The sequence below is a fragment of the Rattus rattus genome, chromosome 13 (assembly GCF_011064425.1).
Source record: "Rattus rattus isolate New Zealand chromosome 13, Rrattus_CSIRO_v1, whole genome shotgun sequence".
Classification (NCBI taxonomy): domain Eukaryota; kingdom Metazoa; phylum Chordata; class Mammalia; order Rodentia; family Muridae; genus Rattus; species Rattus rattus.
The window spans coordinates 19,232,450-19,241,910 of record NC_046166.1 but is presented as its reverse complement, the minus strand read 5'-3'; positions in this window follow the sequence as shown (position 1 = coordinate 19,241,910).

Sequence of the window (9,461 nt, the reverse complement as noted above, 5' to 3'; positions counted from 1 at the left end):
TTATTTTCTAGGATTTAAAAATAGGTTCTAATGGTTTCATTTCACCTCTTTCCTTTTTAAATGCAAAGTATATATGTTATCATTGAGTTATGAACTGCCTCAAATGACATCACCTTCATCCTTGTTGTCTTGTCTTCCTAAGAACCTGACTTGAGAACGTTCACCCAAATCTCTGTCCTTCTGCCTGCCCCAGGAAGGCATGGGACAGAAGTTATATGGGCCATGCCAATACTTTGGAGTTGTAGGTGGTCACCAAGGCAGCAGAAGTATTTTCACAATATTCCTTTGGCCTTTTCAAGAAGTGTGTTTAGATTACCCTGTTTGAATCAATAAAAGCATCGACACATAAACTCTCTGAGGTCAACTGTGAAGTCTGAGGCTTCTTTGCAAGGTTCTCTATGAGCATCAGTGCTGTTAAATTATTTTTTAAAGTCCCTGGTTCATTTGCCACTTAACTGAACAATCATTAATAATTTACTGCGAGGAAGAAACACATGTGCTGGAATTGTTCTGCCAGACTTCCTGATTACCAGAACAGCACTGGCAGTCCTTCTACAAAATTAGTAAGGAATATATAACTCTATGACATTTAGGGTTGTCAAGGACTTCTGAAATAAATCATATTTTCTAATACTTCATAAGTGAGTGATTTGACTCGTGGGGTCACTATTTGGTGAAACGTTGATTCAAGTTCAAGTTTTGAGGCTCAGTTACATCTGAGCCATTTGTTGTACCCCTCCCCATGGTTTTCATTTATACTCAGGTCTCTGGCAGAATGTTCACTTGTTATATTTGTGAATGAGATAAATGGATCCTGAATGAGGTTTTCATCTGATTTCTTGCTATCTCACCTTCTGGAAACGGAAGCTCATTTACTGCAAACTTTCTTAGCCGCTGACAGTAAGATTAAGTACAGCAGGCAGCATCTGAATGCTTGCTTACATCTCCTCGAATGGCTTTGCCTTGTCTGTAATTCCGTTCCTGGGCTCCTGGGTGCTTTTAGTTCTAATGTAGAGTGAATAATATCTGAAACTGATGTTAATACATGTGTGCCCGGAAGCATGACTACCCAGCTCTTTTGCCTCAAGGAGGAGACGTCTTTAAGGTATAATGTATATAAAATCATTTCAAGACAGAAACTGCATGAAATTACCTTCCAAAATAATCCCAGTTGTGCTAGCTGATTTCCACTGGTAGAGCAAAATAGCTGAGATACTAAGGTCAATCCATTTCTTTTAGCCCATGGTTTCTAAGGTTTAGTCCATGGTTGATTAGCCCTGTAGTTTTAGGGCCTGTGATGTGATAGGACATCATAGCAAGAGCCCACATAGGAGGGAACTTACCTTATGGGAGCCTGGGTGCAAAGGAGGAGGAGAGAAAGGACCTGACGCTGAGATTTCAAGGATGCACCAACAAGATATAGCTTCTTCCACTATGCCCCATCTCCTAAAGTTTTAGTACCTCGTAATAATGCCCCAAGATGGAGATTAAGCCTTCAACAACACACGGTTCTCTGAGAGACATCAAATACAAGCTGTAATCTGTGTTTGTCGGTTAGAATTCTCTACCTACTCCTTAATTCCTATTGACTCAATCAACTAGGTTACATCCTAGCATATCACCTACTCATGATCACAAGTCAAGACTGGCTTTAGGAGAATAGGGCTTATCACAGCAAACATCCTTAGCACAGACCAAAACATGCTTATTTTGCAATGACTGAAAAACTCCATTTTATGCTGGGCACCCATCTTGGCACCCACTAGTTGTTTGTATTTGCCTATTGCCTTTAGACCCTGTAAGTTAAGTTCCAAATAATCCTGGCTCAGTGATCCTCCACCTAGAAATACACAGCCATGACCATCTACTTGTTATGTTAGCACTAAGTGTTTTTTGGCTTCTTTAGTGTGCTTATACAGTCATTCAAATCACCTTGACTAATCTTGACAGAGCAGAACAGCTCTGATTATGCAGATACTCAAGGTTTTCTTGTGAGATTTGTCTTTAAAAATAATTTCTTTAACCCCTTTCTCATGGCAATCTCATGTCTGGCTCAGAGAATGTTGTCCTTCTATCAACAACCAATAAATCTTTTAATTGTAATTGAATTGAGCCTATGGTCTTTCCCCAGGGATAGAAACTCCATAACAATCGCTGTCCATATTTACAACATTTGTGTTGTAAGGAGAAGGGTGAGGATTTCCAAGTTTCACTGGCTGTGAGAAGTAAAGACAGAACTTTACTGGTACTTTTCAAGGACACGCCATGAGGGATTCATAGCTCTTCTTGACAGCCAATGCAAGGACACAAGTTGGGAAACCTGGTATATGTAGGAGTAAGTTCCACTACACTGAGGACCATGGAGACCCTGAGTTTTCTGGGCAAGCTTCGAGCTCAGAATGGATTGTCTGTTGTATGGGCTTTGTTACTGGTTACTTGTTTTAGGTAACTATTCCACTTTGTTCCATGACCTCACTGTTCTTTTTTTTTTTATTTTTATAAAAGGAGTTCCATTGTTGTATTAACTATTTAGTTGCTACAAGATTTGTATTGTTCTTTAAAGTGTTTTTTTTGAGCATATATTATTTATGCACAGTAATAAATTTCTTTGTGAGAGTTTAATGTTTGTTGATTTGTTTGTTTGTTTTCGAGAAGGCTCTTTCTATGTAGTTCACGCTAGCATTGAATGGATCATCCTTTTGCTTTAGTCTTTCCGGTGCTGACATTACAGGCATGCACCATCACATCTGTTTTCTACGGTTGATTTGCAGATCACCATTCATAGCCGTATTAAGGGTCTTCAAGAGAACAGAACTGATGAAATAGACATGTGTTAAAACGAAAGGGAATCTATTGGATTGGCTAAACAATACAAACTGGGAAGTCCAACAATGGTTGTTTTCACTCTGGAGAGGGTAAGAATAGAGTGACTCCTAGGTTCAGGGGCCTGATGCCATAGTAGTTTCAATCTGGTGCTGAAACTCTATGGGATTTCTGGAGTGCTGGTGGCCTTTAGCCCATGTTGGAAGGCTGAGGAAATTGGGAAGCTGGAAGTTTAATAGCATGGAAGGGGTTGTACTCACCAACAAGAGGCAAATCCAGGATCTCAGATCTCAGCCACCAGCAGAAGATGCTGACTGCTTTAGGGAGTGTCTTCCCTCCCTGTTATTCCTTCTTGAAAATATCCTCAGATTCATGAAGGTGTGTCTCTTATTTAACCTGAGGCCCAATCAAGATGTCAGTGAAGGCTGACCATCATAATGAAGTCTTGTGTACTTTGATGTTTTATTTTCCTCTGGGATCCTATCAAGTGGGGGCTTTTGTTTCCCTTTCTTTCTGTTGTCACATCTCCCCACAAATCAGGTTTGGGTCCACATGATCTCCATCTGGCCAAGTAAAACCTGGATTCAAGAATCTGACCTCATCTTGGCTCTGGTGTGATCATTCATGGAGGACTTGATTGGACATTAGCAGCTTTTTCTCTTTCCCAAAATTTTTTCTCGCTAGGACTTTGGTTTGCAGCCTCAGGCAATGGTCATGGGAGTCTGCTCTTGAAGCTTACTCTGTCACTCAGTGGCAGGTGGACACAGACCTGATCTTGTTTCCATGAATGTGTATATGTATGCTTATACAATATGTAAATATGATGTGTATATTTGTATGTATATATTTGCATGGTTGTATTATTTCTATATATATAAATATCTATAAATCTATCTATCTATCTATCTATCTATCTATCTATCTATCTATCTATCTATCTATCTATATTTGTCCTGCATTATGTCATCCAAAAAGCATGGGAAATTTTTTAACAGCTCCCTTCTCTATCACATCCTGCAATGCCATAGGCAAAAAAGCTTTAGCTTTTCCTCAGATTTCTGCTCTCCTCAGTCTTCTTTCTAATTGATTCTCCCTGTGATGAGTGGAAACAGCAGTGCCTCTTTACATGTGGATATGTGTAATATTTAAATTAGATTGGATACATTTATCTTTCATACATTTATCTATTTTTTTCTTTAATCACTCCTTAGATTTTGTTTGCTTGTTTCTGGTTTTCTGACACAAGGTCTTCCATTACAATGAAGAATTCACTGTGTAGCCTAGATTGGCCTTTAACTAGGGACACTCCTTCTACCTCATGAATTCTGAGTATTTCATAGTTTAATTTCATCATAGTAAAGGTTTTCAGCATATTTTATTTTAAAGTTTGCAATGATACAGGGCATTATGGTGGTTGAAATCATCCTACTGTGCACACCAGCCTGGTCTGTCCAACTGTATCATAGAACCCACTGATGAACCTTTCCCTGCTGAGCTGGAAACTCAGACTAAAGACATCTGAGAGGAGAGAACCTCAGTTAAGGAAATGTCTTCATAAGATTGGGCTGTTGGTAAGCCTCTAGGGCATTTTCTTAATTAGTTATTGATGCGGAAGGAACCCTGCCCATTAAGAGTGGTGGCATTCCTGGGCTGGTGATCCTGGTTTTGGGGGATTCCAGAGGGAAATCAGGAAAGGGGATAACATTTGAAATATAAGTAGATAAAATATATAATTAAAAAAAGAAAAAAAAATCAGGCTGAGCAAGTCAGTAATTAGTACTTCTCCACATGGTCTCTGCATCAGCTCCTGCCTCTAGGTTCCTGCTTTGTTTGAACTCTAGTCCTGTCTTTCTTGGAGAATGAATTGTGATGTGGAATCATAAGGTGAATAAGCTATTTCCTCTGCCAACTTGCCTTGGTCACGGTGTTTCATTACAGCAACAAAACCCCTAAGATACTCATCCTTTTATGCCTTGACATCCTTCTTTGCCTCTGATAAATATCCTTTCCACTTTCAACTTCTCTGGGATCAACTTTAAGTTCCAACATGGTGGGAGATCACCAAGTAATTATTTATTTATGTATTTATGTATTTACTTATTCTGTTATGGCTTATTCACTCAACGCAATCATCTTTAGTTTTAACCTGTACTGTTCCACACAATTGCATTTCATTCTATTTTATGGCTGGGTCGTATCTCATGGTCTCTATGTGTCATAGGTACCTATGTGCTCTTTAGTTGTTGGACACTTAGGTAGCTTTCATTTCCTGGCTACTGTCAATAGCACTGCTATGAGTTGACCTCATTTCACTACATACCTATAGCACGACTCATGGATCACACAGTAGCTCTAGTCTATATCTTTTGAGAGGAATGTTACAATGTCTTTCACCTGGTTGTATTAGTTCACTTTCCTACTGTAATGTACAGACATTCCCTTTACCTTATACCTTCTCCAGTTTTTACTGCCTTCAGCTTTTTGAATGTAGTCACTCTTATTGGAGTGATGAAGGTTTCCCGGCTTCGTCAAGCTGGACCAGCTGATGCTGACACATCAGAGCCAAACACTCCCACTTCGTGTGGAACATGAGATCAGGCTATGAACTTGCAACCCTTGCATCAGATTCTTTTCTAGAAAGCCCATCTGGCGTCAGCATCCTCAACCTCTCTCCCCCGCTGCTCTCCAGCTGGTGTGACCTTCATTGTCCCATCATGCAGCTGTGTTTGTTGGAAGGCCCATAGTGGCAGGTATTTGGATGGATACTCACTATAATTGAATCCTAAATTAGTTTTTATTTGAGATTTGGAATGAGTTAAATAATTTATTAAAAAAGGAAGCCTCATCATTTTTTTTAAAAAAGAACTACTGAAGACATGGTGAGAACAAATGAAATAAAGTTCTCTATTTGTATTGCTCATGTTTACTTCCTCTGTCTCAATAACACAGCAGAAGGAAGGAACAAAAATAGATTAAAGTGTTGTCACTCAGTAACGATTCTATCCAAGCTAAGACATAGAGAAAAAAAATGGATAAATTAGTGAATAATCCTTTGGCAAAATGTTTCATTCCAGTAGTCTTTCCCTGGATAGTCTCGCTGGTAGTTCCACCAATGTGTTTATAGGCAAAAGCAGTCTCAGACATACAGTTATATTGATCACGATATGATTGGGGCTCATCGATGCCCAGTGATTCAAAGAAGGCAACTTAGGAAACAAAGCAAGAGCTGGTGAAGAGGGAATCAGACAACACAGCTTGAAATCTGCTCTGTGCAGTGCAGATCAGTCAGGGTAAGGTCTTTTAAGCGAGGCCAATATATTTAATTGTTAGCAATAATGACCCTGCAAAGAATAATGATATTTGCTTTTCTGAATTATGGTACTGACTTAAAAACAAATGCACAAAACATATTTATTGAATTTGTTAAGAGACAAAAGCCTGTCCCATCATTCTATAAGATAATGAGAGGCAAATTGGGTTATAATTAGGGTCATTTCCCTCATGTACTTCACTTTCAAAACCAAGAGACACTGGTGGCTATTTTTATTGTCGTCTTTGATTTCACTGTTCTCACTGACTTGTTGAGGCTGCTGTTGGCAGAACCACAGAATACTAAAATCTTAGTGTCAGATAGGGGTGGGGATCAATCAATTCCAATGGTTCTCTCATTAAAGTTAGATGGCTTGGCCTTGCTTTGGGCTGTCTATTTTAGCTTTTGGGTTGAGAAAAGAGGAGAGAAAGGGAGAGGGAGAGTGAGAGGGACATGGACAGGGACATGGACAGGGACAGGGACAGGGACAGAAAGGCAGAGAGACAGTGAGACCTAGACAGACTGAGTTGGATCATACCTCAGGCCAGAGATTTATTAATAGCGCTGTGTGTGATTAAATTTATATCCTATTTTAAAAAAACTTTTAAATATTATGTAGAATGGTTTTTTATTTATGGAAGATTAAGCATTTTATGGAGCCAAAATACATATACATCATGGTGCCAATAAATATTTTGTTTGATGACTAAATATTAAAATACATGTTCCTTTATATATAGGAAACGAAATGCCTCCTCATCTTGACATAAGAAAATATTGGTGTGTTTTCTATTCATCTTAGCGTCTATGCTTGTTTAAATGTTTAAATTGGAGGCTCCACTTCCAGCTGTATGCCAGCATGAACGTCGTCTGGAAAGTTCTCCATGCTCTATAAGGTTAGGGCTTGTGCTCTATATTTTTAACATGGCCTCCTTTATTCTTCTGGGGTGCTCCAAAGTAGTTTGCAGGAAGTTTGGAGATTTCCTCTAGTTGTATTTTAATTTTAATATAGTCCTGGTCTAATTTTTCTTTTTTCTGTATGTATGTATGTATGTATGTATGTATGTATGTATGTATGTATGTATGTGTGTATGTATTTTGTACTGTATCTGAGAAACTGCTGCCTAATTTTGTGAAGATTCCCTGTTATCTTCTAAAAGTTTTATAGTTTCACATATTATAATTGGGCATTCTGTGTTGAGTTAATTGGTTTGAATTATGGGCTCATTTCACTTATTTACATATAAATACTCATGTGCTCAGCACCATTTAAAAAGAGTCATTAATGATCTAGAGAGATGGCTTCATAGTTAAGGGCACTGACTGTCCTTCCAGAGGTCCGGAGTTCAATTCCCAGCAACCAGATAGTGACTCACAACCATCTGTAATGTGGTCCTATGCCCTCTTCTGGTGTGTCTGAAGACGGCTACAGTGTACTCATATAAATCAATCAATCAATCAATCAATCAATCAATCAATCAATCTTTTAAAAAAGTCATTTATATTTCACTGTTGAATTGTCATGCCCTCCAATAGAAATTCACCACCAAGTGTGTGGGCATATTGCAAACCTCACTCTCTTCTTTTTCCTCTGCTTTTTGCCTTCTTTTCCCCTTTGTTTTCCTTCCTCTTCCCTCTTCTTTCTTTCTTCTATTTTATACTATTGATCTACATACCTTCATGCTAGCAACAATCTTTTTTTTTTATTAACTTGAGTATTTCTTATTTACATTTCGAGTGTTATTCCCTTTCCCAGTTTCCGGGCCAACATCCCCCTAATCCCTCCCACTCCCCTTCTTTATGGGTGTTCCCCTCCCCATCCTCCCCTCATTACCGCCCTCCCCCCAACAATCACATTCACTGGGGGTTCAGTCTTAGCAGGACCCAGGGCTTCCCCTTCCACTGGTGCTCTTACTAGGATATTCATTGCTACCTATCAGGTCAGAGTCCAGGGTCAGTCCATGTATAGTCTTTAGGTAGTGGCTTAGTCCCTGGAAGCTCTGGTTGCTTGGCATTGTTGTTCATATGGGGTCTCGAGCCCCTTCAGCTCTTTCAGTCCTTTCTCTGATTCCTTCAACGGGGGTCCTGTTCTCAGTTCAGAGGTTTGCTGCTGGCCTTCACCTCTGTATTTGCTAGCAACAATCTTGATCAGTGTAGGATTGGAGTAAGTTTTGAAGCTGAAAAGAAGAATGTCCCTTTTCAAGATTCTTTTGGCTCATTTGAGTCCACATAAATTTTAGGATCAGCTGATCAATTTATGAAATGAAAAAAATCACCTCTCCTCATCTCTTCCTAATCACTACCAACGAAGTGTTCTCACTTACGTTTCCCTGGCCACAGACCCTGGCTGACACGATTTTATTAATGGAAATTGCTTACAAAGTAGATGGTGAGTCTTATCAATGTGGCTAGGAGACTGTTCCACTCCATAGTGCTACAGAAAACCTTAAGGCTAAATCTTATGGGATCTACTGTCCCTTTTGGAGTAGAGCAGTAAGTTCAGGTGTCAGTAGGATGTGTCTAGCCTGAATTCTGTACCTTGCTCCTCTCTAATCCCATACAAAGTTACCTGTTGTACCCTTTTCTCTGCCTACTTTTCTTCTCCCTGTCTTTGTACCACTATTTTCTAAAGCACTATTTCTTTGATCTCTTCCTCTCCCTCCATACCCCTCTCTCAGACAATGAGTCAAGGGAGAACTCTATATTAGAAATCTCCTTTCTAAGAATCCAGTGTTTCTTTCTACTTTGTCCTTTGTCACTGTGGGTTCCGCTAAGGTTGTCTTCATCTCTCATTGCTTGGAGGTCTGATACACTGGCCTCCATGAAATTCTCCATTAACCTAGACTGTGTCTGTGCCTCATAGATTTTAGTCACTTCATGCATCATAAGAGTAGAGAAAGTGTTGAGGGATAATAAACATTTTATTTCCCCAGAATTGCCTGTCAGTTTACATTATTGATAGTTGGTTGTTTCTGAACCACTGTAGCAGAGTTAAATATAAATGGGACTCACCAATCTGAGAAGACGGGGAAATCTACAACCTGGGATAAGCTTAAAGTCATTTTTACTGGGCTCCGTTTAATCTCTTGAGTATTTCTGAGTACATGAAAGAGTTCTGCAACAGAGATTCTGCCTCTGTCTGTTCTGAAAATCCCTTGGCTCTTTTCTGGTTACCATCCTCATGCTTGTGAGAGAAGGGGCCATATCAGTACCTGTCATTATGTGAGCTTAATAAGCATTTACTTGATAAGTGAATGAATAATTAGTACTTAGATTGCACCTTGTATTTGGCTAAGAATGATGCTACATATTTTTGCTTATTCTATAT